Below are 16235 nucleotides of genomic sequence, written 5' to 3'. Positions count from 1 at the left end.
CCTTAGGAGCTATGCAAAGAGGGAAGGCAGCTGGGGAGGATCAGGTAACAGCAGATTTGTTGAAGGATGGTGGTCAGATTGTTCTAGAGAAACTGGCCACCCTGTATACGCAATGCCTCATAACCTCGAGCGTACCGGAATCTTGGAAGAACGCCAACATAATCCTAATGCTTAAGAAAGGGAACGCCAAAGACTTGAAAAATTATAGACCGATCAGCTTACTGTCCGTTGCCTTCAAAGTATTTACTAAGGTAATCGCAAATATAATCAGGAACACCTTAGACTTCTGTCAACCAAAGGACCATGCAGGATTCCGTAAAGGCTACTCAACAATAGACCATATTCACACTATCAATCAAGTGATAGAGAAATGTGCAGAATATAACCAACCCTTATATATAGCTTTCATTGATTACGAGAAAGCGTTTGATTCAGTCGAAACCTCAGCAGTCATGGAGGCATTACGGAATCAGGGTGTAGACGAGCCATATGTAAAAATACTGGAAGATATCTATAGCGGCTCCACAGCCACCGTAGTCCTCCACAAAGAAAGGAACAAAATCCCAATAAAGAAAGGCGTCAGACAGGGAGATACGATCTCTCCAATGCTATTCACATGTTTACAGGAGGTATTCAGAGACCTGGAGTGGGAAGAATTGGGGATAAAAGTTGATGGAGAATACCTTAGCAACTTGCGATTCGCTGATGATATTGCCTTGCTTAGTAACTATCCCGGGCACGGCGGCCGCATTTCGATGGGGGCGAAATGCGAAAACACCCGTGTGCTTAGATTTAGGTGCACGTTAAAGAACCCCAGGTGGTCAAAATTTCTGGAGTCCTCCACTACGGCGTACCTCATAATCAGAAAGTGGTTTTGGCTTGTAAAACCCCAAATATTATTATTATTATTATTGCTTAGTAACTCAGGAGACCAATTGCAATGCATGCTCACTGACCTGGAGAGGCAAAGCAGAAGGGTGTGTCTGAAAATTAAACTGCAGAAAACTAAAGTAATGTTTAACAGTCTCGGAAGAGAACAGCAGTTTACGATAGGTGGCGAGGCACTGGAAGTGGTAAGGGAATACATCTACTTAGGGCAGGTAGTGACCACGGATCCGGATCATGAGACTGAAATAACCAGAATAAGAATGGGCTGGTGTGCGTTTGGCAGGCATTCTCAAATCATGAACAGCAGGTTGCCACTATCCCTCAAAAAGAAAGTGTATAACAGCTGTGTGTTACCAGTACTCACATATGGGGCAGAAACCTGGAGGCTTACGAAAAGGGTTCTGCTGAAATTGAGGACGACGCAACGAGCTATGGAAAGAAGAATGATGGGTGTAACGTTAAGGGATAAGAAAAGAGCAGATTGGGTGAGACAACAAACGCGGGTAAATGACATTTTAGTTGAAATCAAGAAAAAGAAATGGGCATGGGCCGGACATGTAATGAGGAGGGAAGATAACCGATGGTCATTAAGGGTTACGGACTGGATTCCAAGGGAAGGGAAGCGTAGCAGGGGGCGGCAGAACGTTAGGTGGGCGGATGACATTAAGACGTTTGCAGGGACAACATGGCCACAATTAGTACATGACCGGGGTAGTTGGAGAAGTATGGGAGAGGCCTTTGCCCTGCAGTGGGCGTAACTAGGCTGATGATGATGATGATGAAAAGGAAAACATTGTATAGGGATGTTTCTGACGCGCTGTTTCCAGTGCCGTTGTACAGGATCATACACTCTGGAGGCCCAGGTTGCAATGTTCTAAAAAGAGTTAAAAAAATGCAGGTGTCGCCGGGAGCCAAATCTCTCATTTTCAAGTTACACACTGGAATTTTAACTTTTAAGTCCTTTCTAGAGGAAAGGGGTTTATTTCTACCGTGGGGTTCCCACTGCCTTATATGCAAGCAGCTTGAGACAATAGACCACGTATTTCTTCATTGCTGGCAAGGGGTATTTTTCTGGGACGTGCTCCAAAGAACCATTAAAAAAGAATTACCGCTAGACTCTCGCGGGATCCGGTATCTGCCAACCGATAATGGGGATGGCGTCCCCTTTGACCAGATTATGCTGATGGGTCTCCACAGTATATGGCGCTCCCGAATGGTTGGCTAATATTGTGATCCGGACGCGCGACCAACACGTATGTATTTTCGCGAAGGCTTACACAGATTCCTGGAGACTTTGAAAGTGCAAACAGATGTTCCTGAGTGGCTGTCAAGGCTGCAGCCTTTGGTAGAGCTCCGCGAATTTTAAAGATAACGCCAGGCCTCAGTGGCCGTTAGGTCAGTTGTGCCTTCTGGCGCATTATATATTTTGTGCGCTTTTGTCGTATACTGTGTCCAAGACCGGCAATAAATAAAAGAAAAGCTCGTTGGTCTAGGGGTATGATTCTCGCTTAGGGTGCGAGAGGTCCCGGGTTCAAATCCCGGACGAACCCGTTATTATTGCTCTTTTTGATGTCAGCCGGCATATAAAGAAATGTTTAAATAAACCCGGAGAACACTATCCATTCTTTTTTTCGGTACGTTCCTATTCTCTTCTCAGCACGGAAGTGATCAGAGATTACCATATGTCTTCGTTTTTGCAGAGAGCCAAGATGTTACGATAGTGTAAACGTGCCGCAAGCGGGAAAATACGTCGGCTCGTTGGTCTAGGGGGAATCCACTTCCGGCCACTGTAGTGCACGAACGTGGCTGTCATGAGCTCCGTCGGAGCGGAATCAGCGGCCCAGCAGGGCCGCGGTTCTAGGTTTTTTGTTAACGAGGATCCTGATTATCAGGTGCTACTGCCTCAACTACCAACAGGGCGACTTGTTACGAATACTTTATTTTTGCATGCTGATATGCATGCAAGGCCATACCGGGCGGAAAACTTCCGTGACATGCTGTCGAGCATGAAGTTGCTGTCTGACGTTGTCGCCCTAGGGGCGTATCGAATGAGTCATGTGTGGGCCGTGACTTTCAAAAGTAGTGACGGAGTGAAAGAACTGCTGCGGGCAAAGGACTTGGAGGTGAAGGATAGACCATGCATCGTCGTCCACCCTGGAAATCAAGCAATGCAACTCAAGCTGCACTGGATGTTATACAACGTGCCGGACGAGGACATTCGTGAAGCCCTGGCGCCTTACGGCCGAGTCACGGATGTGGCAAGAGAGCGGTGGTGGGTGCATGGCCTTCAGGATAAAGGTTCTTCAACGCGCCTGGTCACCCTGATGCCGAGGAAGGGCTTGGAGGCGGACGACGTGCCTCATCTGTTACGGATAGCCGGTGAGGAAGCTCTCGTGGTGATTCCTGGAAGAGCACCGCTCTGCCTTCGTTGCCGCAACACAGGGCACATCCGGCGCGACTGCCGCGTCCCTCGCTGCGCACGTTGTCATCGTCATGGCCATGACGAGTCGCAGTGCGTGAGGACATACGCAAACGTGACGGGGCCGACGGCTGCAGATGAAAGCGCTGAACTTCTTATGGACGAAGTGGATGCCGAGGAAGCCTCTGCCTGGAGCGCCAACGAGGCGAAGGTCACAGCGACACAACCACCGAAACCGCAGGGGCAAACGACTGCCGGAGCGGTGGGTGTGCCAGGAACGCCTACGCGACCTGTGAGCAAGGGCTCGGCCGTCGACGTTCATAAGCAAGACATCGCGGCCAAAGAAACGCCTGCCGTTTCGACTATGGCATCAGCTGACAACGAAGCGATGGACGTTACCAATGCTATTTTGGCGGTCGGGAAGCGAACACACTAAGAATCAACAAGCGACGGCGGGAAAACTGGCAAACCGAACAGCGAGGAACCGCCGCCAAAGTCGGTGGTAACGCGCCGGCCGTCATTACGGCCGACGCCGAATATCCCGCCGGACAAAAGACCGGCGGCGCCGACGCCAAAGTAGCCGTAGGGACTTGTGCCTGCAAAGGCACTCAGACGCGAGCTTGCGAGAGCCCAACGCTACCGAAGGGTCGGGGAGGTCAGCTGCTGCTCAAGCAAGGTATTTTATGGACTGCACTTCAATGTGTCGCGAAACAGCTGCTCTGTCCGTTAGCACTTGTAGACGAAACTATAAGTAGACCTAGAAGTGCTACGTGTGATTATATACGTTTTTCTTTTATGCCTACCTTTCCCGCTTATTAACAATGGATTTGAAGAGGGGAATACGAGTTGCTACTATTAATGTACGCAGCCTCGCTTCAAGACGGAGGCAGTACCAGCTCAGCCGAGTATGCGTTGAAAATGAACTCGATATTATAGCTATACAAGAGACGAAAGTTCAAAAAGCGAGGAGCAAACAAACAAAATGGTAACAGCTTTCAGAACATATTATAACATATGCATATGTCACACTGTCGGCACGTCTGGTGGATGCGCTGTCTAGGTTCGAAGGGGTATTGGTATAAATGAAGATATGGTTACTGTGAGCGAAAGTGGGCGTTTTATTGTTCTTGATTTTCTTTTAGTAGATTACAATGGAGGATTATATGTGTGTATGCGCCAAATTATATCAATGAAAGATGTCGTTTTTTCTCGAATCTAGAAGAGTACCTTCGTTGTGACAAGTACATCATCTTTCTTGGTGACTTTAATTGTGTGTGCCATGCAGAAGATCGTGCTTAACGTAAATTCCCGCAGGACAAGAGTGCAGTGATATTGAACACCTTAGTAAATGATTACCACCTAGAAGACGTTGGTCGCCTTTTGGCCAGTACTTTGCAGCTGCAATTTACACAATATCAACGAGATAGCCAAGCACGACTTTGACAGAGCTTACATTTCGTTCGATCTTGTTCCTCTATGCGATAACTATGTCGTGAAGCCGGTGTCCTTTAGCGATCACAGTATAGTGTGGTTTGCACTCGGTGCCAAGCCAAAGAAGCCGCGGTTCGATTGGGCACTTTGGAAATTTAACGAAAAACCCCTAAGTGATGACAAATTTATAAACGATGTGAAGCACGAAATTAAAAACATGTTGAGTAATGAGAGTGTACCTTGGGCAGAAGTATGAGAAAACTTTAAGGTTCGCGTGAAAATGGTTGCAATTGAAGTAGGAACTGTTAGACAACACAATGAAAAAATGAAAGAAAATGAGCTCCAGAAGGAACTCAATTTTCTGATTTTCATGGACAGGGCGGAACCTGGAAAATTTAGTCAAGAAATCAAAACAGTTAAAAGCGCGATGGAAGCTATTGACACGGAAAAATATAGAGCAGTGGTTATTCAGGCACGGACGGAAGGACTGTGGATTGACGGAACTCCGAACAAACGCGCCATTGCCGATGAAAAGAGGTACGCAAGGAAAAATGAAATAAGACAGATTAATTATCGGGATGAGGTTACTTCCGACTCGAATATAATTGAACAGGCCTTTACCGAACACTATCGCAAGTTGTTCGGCGACAAAATCCTCGTGGGAGCTGAGTTTGAAGCAAGTTTCGTGAATGTTATGCCGCGCGTTGATGACGAGGTAAAAGCCAGTCTCGAGGAACCGATAAGCGTCCGAGAAATAGAACACGCGATCGAAGGACTTCCTGCAGGCAAATCACCGGGTCCCGATGGCTTAGGAGCCGCCTTTTATAAGGCATTTGTACCTGGGCTTGCTCAAGTGTTAGAGCATGTATACTCTGAGGCACATAAATATAAGCGACTGCCACCTTCTTTCAGAAGTGCACACATGGTTTTAATACCGAAAACAGATGACCACAAGGCGCTTTTATCGGTTGGGGCATACAGGCCAATTAGCCTTACAAATACCGATTATAAAATACTCATGAAGGTATTGGCAAAGAGTCTTCAAACAGTCATTACAAATCTTGTCGGTTCGCATCAAACTCGCGGCATAAAAGGCCGCACTATTACTACAAACAGCCACGTAGCGCGAAGCGTTCTAGAGTGTTGCGACGTTTTCGCTAGACGCGTTGCTTTGTTGCAACTCGACCTGGCTAAAGCCTTCGACCGTGTGTCCCAAGATGCTCTTCTTCTTGTTTTGGAATATGTTAAAGTAGGGAAAGTAATCTTAGATGGCGTCAAAATGGCCTACGACCAATGCACGAGACAGATTATAATTAATAAGTCCCTCAGCGAGAAGCTGTCACTAAGATCTTCCCTTAGACAAGGGTGTCCACTAAGTCCATTGCTTTTTGCATTGTACCTCGAGCCTTTCTGTTTAGCAGTGACACGCAATGACAACGTCCGAGGATTTCGGCTACAGCTTTCTGAAGTCAAGGTACTGGCATACGCTGATGACATCGCAGTCTTCTGCGAGGATCGTGATAGCGATCTTGAAGCTGTACGTCTTGTAAAGAAGTACTGTGAACAATCTGGATCCCAGATCAATTGGCAAAAGAGCATCGGTATATGGCGCGGTCATTGGGACATTATACCAGCTCACTTTGCAAACATCCGGTGGTCAACAACGCCAACTAAGTACTTGGGTGTGCCGCTCGAGCACTATAATGACACCGCAGAGTACTGGTCCGATGAAGCTGATAGAATTAGTGAAAAATCAAAGGGTTGGCTTGGCCGAGATTTGTCAATGTTTGGAAGCGCTTCTGTGTGCAATCTCTTTTTAGCAGCGAAAGTGTGGTATATTATGCAAGTGTTATCAATGTGTCGTTCAAGTGTGCAAAAAATGCATCGTGTTTTTGCCGTATTCATATGGGCTTCTAGTTGGGAGAGGATAAGCAGAACCAATTTGTTTCGTTCAGCTCGAAGTGGTGGGCTAGGCCTGTCGCATTTGTTTATCAGACAAATTGTGTCGCGTTTTCTTTTTTTTCGGGATCAGAGAAATGATTTTCTACGCACAGTAAGTCAAGTCCGTTTGGGAAAAGCACTGCCGCAATATGTTGTAACGACCAGTGATGTGAAAGGAGGAAGTATTAGGAGATATCTGCGCGAAGTGGTTGATTCACTTCGTATGTTGCGTGTGCGGTTTTCCATGGAATATCTGTGCTCTGTGACAAGAAAAACACTGTATAAAGACTTAGTTCACACAATGTTGCCAATACCATTGTACAGGTCTTTAAACTGGGGAGGCCAAGGAGATAATGTACTGAAACGGGTGAAAATTATGCCAATTAGACCCTCTCAAAAAACGTTTTTCTTTAAGCTACACACAAACACGCTACCCGTAAAAACATGGTTAGACGAAAAAGGAATATATGTGCCATGGACAGTAAGCTGCTTACTTTGTAAAAAGCCAGAGACCATTGAACACGTTTTCATCGATTGCTGGGATCCAATATTACATTATGATGTCTTACAACGTACAATTAAAAAAGAACTACCGATTACACCTCTTGGTATTCGATATTTGCCAACCGATAACGAAGGAGGAGTTCCGTACGATATGTTTATGCTCCTTGGCCTCCACAGTCTGTGGAAAACGAGAATGGCAGTGCGACACTCGGACGTCGATACCCGTCAGGCGAGAATAAACTTCATCGAAAGTGTCGCGTATATTCGGGAAATATATCGCGCCCAGAGTGAGCCTCCCGAGTGGGTGGCTATTCTTGAATAACTGATCAAGCTGAAGCGATTTTAATATAAAATGTTAGCCAAAGTATGGTTGACATGTTTTAGCATTTGAATGTGTTCTTCGTTTGTGCTGCAAACAGGCAATAAAGAAAAAAAAACTCGTTGGTCTGGGGGTATGATTCTCGCTTAGGGTGCCAGAGGTCCCGGACAAGCCCGTTATTATTGCTCTTTTTAATGTCAGCCGGCATATAAAGCAATGTTTAAATAAACCCGGACAACACTATCCGTTCTTTCTTTCAGTACGTTCCTATTCTCTTCTCAGCACGGAAGTGATCAAAGATGACCATGTCTTCGTTTTTGCAGAGAGCCAAGATGTTACGATAGTGTAAACGTGCCGCAAGCGGGAAAATACGTCGGCTCGTTGGTCTAGGGGTATGATTCTCGCTTAGGGTGCGAGAGGTCCCGGGTTCAAATCCCGGACGAGCCCGTTATTATTGCTCTTTTTAATGTCAGCCGGCATATAAAGCAATGTTTAAATAAACCCGGACAACACTATCCGTTCTTTCTTTCAGTACGTTCCTATTCTCTTCTCAGCACGGAAGTGATCAAAGATGACCATGTCTTCGTTTTTGCAGAGAGCCAAGATGTTACGATACTGTAAACGTGCCGCAAGCGGGAAAATACGTCCGCTCGTTGGTCTAGGGGTATGATTCTCGCTTAGGGTGCGAGAGGTCCCGGGTTCAAATCCCGGACGAGCCCGTTATTATTGCTCTTTTTAATGTCAGCCGGCATATAAAGTAATGTTTAAATAAACCCGGACAACACTATCCCTTCTTTCTTTCAGTACGTTCCTATTCTCTTCTCAGCACGGAAGTGATCAAAGATGACCATGTCTTTGTTTTTGCAGAGAGCCAAGATGTTACGATAGTGTAAACGTGCCGCAAGCGGGAAAATACGTCGGCTCGTTGGTCTAGGGGTATGATTCTCGCTTAGGGTGCGAGAGGTCCCGGGTTCAAATCCCGGACGAGCCCGTTATTATTGCTCTTTTTAATGTAAGCCGGCATATAAAGCAATGTTTAAATAAACCCGGACAACACTATCCGTTCTTTCTTTCAGTACGTTCCTATTCTCTTCTCAGCACGGAAGTGATCAAAGATGACCATGTCTTCGTTTTTGCAGAGAGCCAAGATGTTACGATACTGTAAACGTGCCGCAAGCGGGAAAATACGTCCGCTCGTTGGTCTAGGGGTATGATTCTCGCTTAGGGTGCGAGAGGTCCCGGGTTCAAATCCCGGACGAGCCCGTTATTATTGCTCTTTTTAATGTCAGCCGGCATATAAAGTAATGTTTAAATAAACCCGGACAACACTATCCCTTCTTTCTTTCAGTACGTTCCTATTCTCTTCTCAGCACGGAAGTGATCAAAGATGACCATGTCTTTGTTTTTGCAGAGAGCCAAGATGTTACGATAGTGTAAACGTGCCGCAAGCGGGAAAATACGTCGGCTCGTTGGTCTAGGGGTATGATTCTCGCTTAGGGTGCGAGAGGTCCCGGGTTCAAATCCCGGACGAGCCCGTTATTATTGCTCTTTTTAATGTCAGCCGGCATATAAAGCAATGTTTAAATAAACCCGGACCACACTATCCGTTCTTTCTTTCAGTACGTTCCTATTCTCTTCTCAGCACGGAAGTGATCAAAGATGACCGTGTCTTCGTTTTTGCAGAGAGCCAAGATGTTACGATAGTGTAAACGTGCCGCAAGCGGGAAAATACGTCGGCTCGGTGGTCTAGGGGAATGATTCTCGCTTAGGGTGCGAGAGGTCCCGGGTTCAAATCCCGGACGAGCCCGTTATTGTTGCTCTTTTTAATGTCAGCCGGCATATAAAGCAATGTTTAAATAAACCCGGACAACACTATCCGTTCTTTCTTTCAGTACGTTCCTATTCTCTTCTCAGCACGGAAGTGATCAAAGATGACCAAGTCTTCGTTTTTGCAGAGAGCCAAGATGTTACGATAGTGTAAACGTGCCGCAAGCGGGAAAATACGTCGGCTCGTTGGTCTAGGGGTATGATTCTCGCTTAGGGTGCGATAGCTCCCGGGTTCAAATCCCGGACGAGCCCGTTATTATTGCTCTTTTTAATGTCAGCCGGCATATAAAGCAATGTTTAAATAAACCCGGACAACACTATCCGTTCTTTCTTTCACTACGTTCCTATTCTCTTCTCAGCACGGAAGTGATCAAAGATGACCATGTCTTCGTTTTTGCAGAGAGCCAAGATGTTACGATAGTGTAAACGTGCCGCAAGCGAGAAAGTACGTCGGCTCGTTGGTCTAGGTGTATGATTCTCGCTTAGGGTGCGAGAGGTCCCGGGTTCAAATCCCGGACGAGCCCGTTATTATTGCTCTTTTTAATGTCAGCCGGCATATAAAGCAATGTTTAAATAAACCCGGACAACACTATCCGTTCTTTCTTTCAGTACGTTCCTATTCTCTTCTCAGCACGGAAGTGATCAAAGATGACCATGTCTTCGTTTTTGCAGAGAGCCAAGATGTTACGATAGTGTAAACGTGCCGCAAGCGAGAAAATACGTCGGCTCGTTGGTCTAGACGCGCATTCTGCTTCCGGCTCCCGAGCTGAACGGATCGCGGGATCATGGGCTCCAATGGAGCGGCATATGCGGCTGTTAGCCGCGGCAACAGGCTTTCGACGGAAGAAGATAAAGATTACCAAATAATTTTGCCTCGCCTACCTACAGGACGTATTGTTTTGAACACAGTTTTTTTGCACGGCGACGCTCGTGTTCGCCCGTTTCGTGTAGAAGATTTTCGAGACGCGCTTCAAGCTGTTGGTATGCTCTCTGGCGTCGTCGCCCTTGGGGCATACCAAATAAACCATGTATGGGCGGTGACGATGAAGACAGCCGAGGCTGCCGAAAAGGTGGCGGCCCTAAAGGAGCTGCAGGTGAAGGGGCGTCGCTGCCTGGTCATCGACCCCAAGGAACAACAGGTGAAGCTTCGTATCCACTGGCTTCTGCATGGGGTGGACGACGAAGACGTCAAGACCGCGCTGGCCTCCTTCGGCATGGTGACGGAAGTGACCCGGGAGCGCTGGCGAGTGGATGGCGTTTCCGACAAGGGCTCGACGACCCGAGCAGTGCTGCTGCAGCTGAAGGCAGGAATGAAAGTCGACGACCTGCCCCACCAGATCCGCGTCGCCGGCGAGCTTGCGCTGGTGGTAGCCCCAGGACGTCCCATGCAGTGCCTGCGCTGCCGGGGCTCTGGCCACGTTCGTCGTGAATGCAAGGTTCCCCGTTGCTCGCGGTGCAGGCTTTTTGGACACAACGACGCGGACTGTGTGCGTTCATACGCAGTAGCCGCGGGTTCGGCGGAGAGCGAGCCGTCGACGTTAGACCATGTAATGGACGTGACCGAGGCGGAGGAAGCGGCCACGGGAGCTGGAAACGGCAAAGTGGCGGCAGAAACCGGCACGACGACCAAGCAAGCCGAGGGAGGAAGGAATATCCCTCCCCCCAAAGAACCAGCAGCTACAGTCGAGAGCGTGAAGACGGCCCCGCAAGAAAATGAGAGCCACCAGCCAGCTACGGATGCAACGCAGGCAGAGGCGGACGACAACGCCACCCCTGCTAGCGCCCGCGTCGAATCCGTCTCGGCACCGGTCAAGAGATCCCTGCAGCACGAGGAGAAAGTCGACGGAAAGGCCGGCGGTGACTCCGAGGCACCACCCGCTAAGACGCTACCTGGAAGGCGCTCCACCCTCAAGCCCAAGCCGAACCTGGAGACTGACCGTAGGCTTACCCCGAAGCCGACCAAAGAGGAACCCGGGCGACGGCCGCCGGATGGCCACGGAGGCGTCTAGCGGTCAGCTAGACGTTAAGGTGAGCACCATGCTCCGGGCCTTCTCCCCTCCGGTTTTCACCAATAATGGCTACCAACCCGTCGCTTAGCCTCGGCACGCTAAACGTTCGAGGTCTGGCCGCCAAAAGGAAACAGAGTCAGGTTTACAGACTACTAGTGGACCACGACCTCGACGTTTTAGCCGTGCAAGAAACCAAGGTAGACGGCGAGGAGGAGACCGGGAGCATGGTGCAAAGGTTCACGTATAACTACTATACGGTAGTGAGCCACGCCTTAGGGACTTCGGCAGGGTGTGTGCTGTTCGTGAGGAAGCTCCCTGGTCTTGCTATAGATGGTTACTTCTCCTGTAGTTCTGGTCGACTTGTCTTTTGTGACTTCAGCTATTGTAATGTCCAATGGCGCGTGTTTTGCATTTATGCGCCTAATACTGTGCAAGAGAGGGCAAATTTCTTTTTGAGTTTAAAGCATCATTTACATGTGCAAAAAATGATAGCCTGTGTAGGCGACTTCAACTGCGTATTGAAAGCTGAGGATAGGTCTACGCGTCGCGTGGTTTGTGACAAAAGTAGTGATATCCTGGCGCAGATCACACACGAATTCGAATTAGAAGATATCGCAGAATGTTTTCGCGGTCACGGAGACGTAAGCTACACTCACTTTCAGGGCACAAGTCACGCACGCTTAGACCGTATCTATCTTTCATATGATTTAGTTGAAAAATGCCAGTGCTACACAGTTACGGCCATATCATATTCTGACCACTGCCTGGTAAAATGCACGGTGGGCAGGAAGAAAGAACGAAACAAGTTCGTCTGGGAACTGTGGAAATTGAATGCAGAGCTGTTACGGGATGAAACTTTTAACGAAAATGTAGTGGCTGCTCTGAATTCTTTTGGAACAGACAGTTCTACGAAATTTGGTGAGGAATGGGAGTTGCTGAAGCAAAGCATTAAATTGAAGGCAATTGAAAGAAGTAGCGTACTGCGATATGAACAAAAGGCCAGAGAAAAGGATTTAACAACATTGCTAGAAAAATTTGCGAAGCTTGAATGCATGCAACCTGGCGCCTATCAACAAGATATGCGCGCCGTTAAGAAGAAGCTCGAGGTATTCGACGAAGATCGCTTCCGAGGTGCGCTAGTGCGCGCCAGAGCAGAAAGGCTATCATGCGGGGAAACGCCAACGAAAAGAGCACTGGGGTTAGAAAAAAAGCACTCGAGACGTAAGCAGATTGAGGCTATCGAATATGAAGGAGTGGTATTAACGGATAACAATAATATAGGGCGTGCTTTCTTTGAGCATTACAAAGAACTTTTTACATTCAGGCCTGTCAACATGCACGATTTCAAGAAGTTATTTTTGCAACGAATCCCACAGCTGTCGAGTGAGGTTAAAGAAACCTTAGAACGACCATTAACAGAACATGAAGTGATGAAAGCCATCGAAGACCTGAATCCTGGGAAGTCGCCAGGTCCAGACGGTCTTTGTGCCGCTTGGTACAAATCGTTCAAGAGCCACCTAGCTCCTATGTTAACAGCAGTTTTCAATGAAGCATATGAACTGAAAATACTTCCACCATCCTTTGGCCAGTCCCATACAGTACTAATACCGAAAACAGAAGAGACCGAAAAGCTCAAGCAACTTTCCTCCTACAGACCCATAGCGCTTACTAACTGCGACTACAAAATATTGATGAAGGTGTTGGCACGACGGGTCCAGTCAGTTATTCAGGAAGTAGTCGGCCCACACCAGACGTGTGGTATTCGTGGAAGAACCATTTTCACTAACATCCATAAAATGAAGTGTGTGCTGGAGTGTTGTGACGCCATGTGCGATGCAGTAGCCATCCTCCAGCTAGACTTGGAGAAGGCGTTTGATTGCGTTTCTCACGACATATTGCTTACCATCCTTGAACACGTTAATTTTGGCCACATAATCGCTGAAGGGGTGACCATGGCGTACCGGAGCTGCTATACCAGACTTATAATTAATCAGATGTTGGGGGCCCCCATTAACGTGAAGCGCTCCGTTCGCCAGGGTTGTCCACTCAGTCCACTCCTGTTTTGTGTCTACATAGAAACGCTATGTCTGGCCATCATTGAAAATGAATGTATTAAGGGGTTTAGTCTTCAATCAGCAGAAGTGAAGCTACTAGCATACGCTGACGATGTGGCTGTGTGCTGTAAGGACAAACAAAGTGTATTGAATACTGTTAACATCGTCAAAAAGTTTGGTAACGTCACTAACAGCTACGTTAACTGGCAGAAATGTTTGGGGTTTTGGCATGGAAGATGGGCGTCTACACCAGACCACTTTTCGAACGTAAACTGGGTCACGACGCCAGTTAAGTACCTTGGAGCACCCCTTGATGCCTACAAGGACAGTAGCGAGTACTGGAAGGAGCGGACAAAACAACTAAAAGAAAAAGCCGACCGATGGAACGCCTGTTACTTGTCAATATTCGCGAGAGCTACAGCGTGCAACATGTTTCTCGTGACAAAGATCTGGTACGTAATGCAGGTACTACAGTGCTCTCGTATTAATGTGCAGAAACTGCACCGCGTGTTCGCTGTATTCGTGTGGGCATCGAGCTGGGAGCGATGTAGCCGAGATAATCTCTTCCGGCGCGTGAAGGATGGTGGTCTGGGGTTGGCGCACCTCTTCTTGCGTCAACTGGTGAATAGATTCTCCTTCTTTCGAGATACAAACGACCCATTTCTGCGCACGGTGATCCAAATGAGGCTGTCAAGATCACTTCCCGAATTCGTTGTAGGTACGGAAATAATGCCAGGACCAGTCCGTGGTTTCTTTCGGGAAATAGTTCAGAGTGTTTCCTTTTTGCGTGTTCGTTTTTCAAGTGCATATTTGTGGAGTGTAAAACGGAAAAAGTTATATCGTGATTTATGTGACAGTGTTTTGCTGGTACCTATGTACAGAGCCCCGTACAGTGGAGGCCCAGGCCTAGATGTATTGAAAAGGGTGAAGAAGATGCCAGTTCAACCAGCCACTAAATCGTTCTTTTTTAAATTACACACTGGTACTGTACCTGTTAAAATCTTCCTTGAACAACGTGGGTTCTACATGCCATGGGGAACCAACTGCCTTATATGTAAAAAAACAGAAAGCATAGATCACGTCTTCATCCACTGTTGGGAAGGGGTCTTTTTCTGGGACGTGTTACAAAGGACTCTAAAAAAGGAGCTACCTATAGATCCCCACGGAATCAGGTTTCTGCCAGTATATGACGACGAAGGTTTCCCGTACGACCTGATCATGCTTACGGGCCTCCGCTGTTTGTGGCGCGCAAGAATGGCGGGTTACCATTGTGACCCGGATGCCCGACCGGCGCGTCTGTACTTTTGTGAATCCATGCAACGGTATGTGGAAGTGATCAAGATGCAACAGCCTGTTCCTGAGTGGCTGTCGAGGGTTGAACCCCTTACAGCACTAAAGGAATTTTAATCCGACAACGTCGTGCCACAGTAGCGGACGGCAGCGAATGTAAATATTACTGTTCCTTGTTCCGTTTGTGTATTCATCCCTTCTTGCTTCTTTGGTCTTTGTTTATATCATTTAGGAATTTGTGTTGTGATATGTCGAGGACTGGCAATAAAGAAAAAAAAAAAAGGCTCGTTGGTCTAGGGGTATGATTCTTGCTTAGGGTGCGATAGGTCCCGGGTTCATATCCCGGACGAGCCCGTTATTATTGCTCTTTTTAATGTCAGCCGGCATATAAAGCAATGTTTAAATAAACCCGGACAACACTATCCGTTCTTTCTTTCAGTACGTTCCTATTCTCTTCTCAGCACGGAAGTGATCAAAGATGACCATGTCTTCGTTTTTGCAGAGAGCCAAGATGTTACGATAGTGTAAACGTGCCGCAAGCGAGAAAGTACGTCGGCTCGTTGGTCTAGGGGTATGATTCTCGCTTAGGGTGCGAGAGGTCCCGGGTTCAAATCCCGGACGAGCCCGTTATTATTGCTCTTTTTAATGTCAGCCGGCATATAAATCAATGTTTAAATAAACCCGGACAACACTATCCGTTCTTTCTTTCAGTACGTTCCTATTCTCTTCTCAGCACGGAAGTGATCAAAGATGACCATGTCTTCGTTTTTGCAGAGAGCCAAGATGTTACGATAGTGTAAACGTGCCGCAAGCGGGAAAATACGTCGGCTCGTTGGTCTAGGCATTCTGCTTCCGGCTCCCGAGCTGAACGGATCGCGGGATCGTGGGCTCCAATGGAGCGGCATATGCGGCTGTTAGCCGCGGCAACAGGCTTTCGACGGAAGAAGATAAAGATTACCAGATAATTTTGCCTCGCCTACCTACAGGACGTATTGTTTTGAACACAGTTTTTTTGCACGGCGACGCTCGTGTTCGCCCGTTTCGTGTAGAAGATTTTCGAGACGCGCTTCAAGCTGTTGGTATGCTCTCTGGCGTCGTCGCCCTTGGGGCATACCAAATAAACCATGTATGGGCGGTGACGATGAAGACAGCCGAGGCTGCCGAAAAGCTGGCGGCCCTGAAGGAGCTGCAGGTGAAGGGGCGTCGCTGCCTGGTCATCGACCCCAAGGAACAACAGGTGAACCTTCGTATCCACTGGCTTCTGCATGGGGTGGACGAGGAAGACGTCAAGACCGCGCTGGCCTCCTTCGGCAAGGTGACGGAAGTGACCCGGGAGCGCTGGCGAGTGGATGGCGTTTCCGACAAGGGCTCGACGACCCGAGCAGTGCTGCTGCAGCTGAAGGCAGGAATGAACGTCGACGACCTGCCCCACCAGATCCGCGTCGCCGGCGAGCTTGCGCTGGTGGTAGCCCCAGGACGTCCCATGCAGTGCCTGCGCTGCCGGGGCTCTGGCCACGTTCGTCGTGAATGCAAGGTTCCCCGTTGCTCGCGGT

At 48.0% G+C, this 16235-nt stretch overlaps 9 non-coding genes across 9 annotated transcripts; all 9 read left to right on the top strand.

Moving 5' to 3' along the window:
* Nucleotides 1–2367: 2367 nt before the first annotated feature.
* TRNAP-AGG (transfer RNA proline (anticodon AGG)) lies at nucleotides 2368–2438 on the top strand. Its single transcript has one exon. It is a non-coding gene; the product is annotated as a tRNA-Pro (tRNA).
* A 5439-nt stretch (nucleotides 2439–7877) lies between these two features.
* On the top strand, nucleotides 7878–7949 carry TRNAP-AGG (transfer RNA proline (anticodon AGG)). The gene has a single exon. It is a non-coding gene; the product is annotated as a tRNA-Pro (tRNA).
* Nucleotides 7950–8149: 200 nt separating this feature from the next.
* Nucleotides 8150–8223, top strand: TRNAP-AGG (transfer RNA proline (anticodon AGG)). Its single transcript has one exon. It is a non-coding gene; the product is annotated as a tRNA-Pro (tRNA).
* Nucleotides 8224–8421: 198 nt separating this feature from the next.
* On the top strand, nucleotides 8422–8493 carry TRNAP-AGG (transfer RNA proline (anticodon AGG)). The gene has a single exon. It is a non-coding gene; the product is annotated as a tRNA-Pro (tRNA).
* Nucleotides 8494–8693: 200 nt separating this feature from the next.
* On the top strand, nucleotides 8694–8767 carry TRNAP-AGG (transfer RNA proline (anticodon AGG)). The gene has a single exon. It is a non-coding gene; the product is annotated as a tRNA-Pro (tRNA).
* Nucleotides 8768–8965: 198 nt separating this feature from the next.
* Nucleotides 8966–9037, top strand: TRNAP-AGG (transfer RNA proline (anticodon AGG)). The gene has a single exon. It is a non-coding gene; the product is annotated as a tRNA-Pro (tRNA).
* Nucleotides 9038–9237: 200 nt separating this feature from the next.
* TRNAP-AGG (transfer RNA proline (anticodon AGG)) lies at nucleotides 9238–9309 on the top strand. The gene has a single exon. It is a non-coding gene; the product is annotated as a tRNA-Pro (tRNA).
* Nucleotides 9310–9781: 472 nt separating this feature from the next.
* TRNAP-AGG (transfer RNA proline (anticodon AGG)) lies at nucleotides 9782–9853 on the top strand. The gene has a single exon. It is a non-coding gene; the product is annotated as a tRNA-Pro (tRNA).
* Nucleotides 9854–15236: 5383 nt separating this feature from the next.
* TRNAP-AGG (transfer RNA proline (anticodon AGG)) lies at nucleotides 15237–15308 on the top strand. The gene has a single exon. It is a non-coding gene; the product is annotated as a tRNA-Pro (tRNA).
* Nucleotides 15309–16235: the final 927 nt, after the last annotated feature.

This window comes from Dermacentor variabilis, chromosome 1 (assembly GCF_050947875.1).
Source record: "Dermacentor variabilis isolate Ectoservices chromosome 1, ASM5094787v1, whole genome shotgun sequence".
NCBI classification, from domain to species: Eukaryota; Metazoa; Arthropoda; class Arachnida; order Ixodida; family Ixodidae; genus Dermacentor; species Dermacentor variabilis.
The sequence above is the reverse complement of the archived record's forward strand: the minus strand, read 5'-3'. Positions and strand labels throughout refer to the sequence as shown.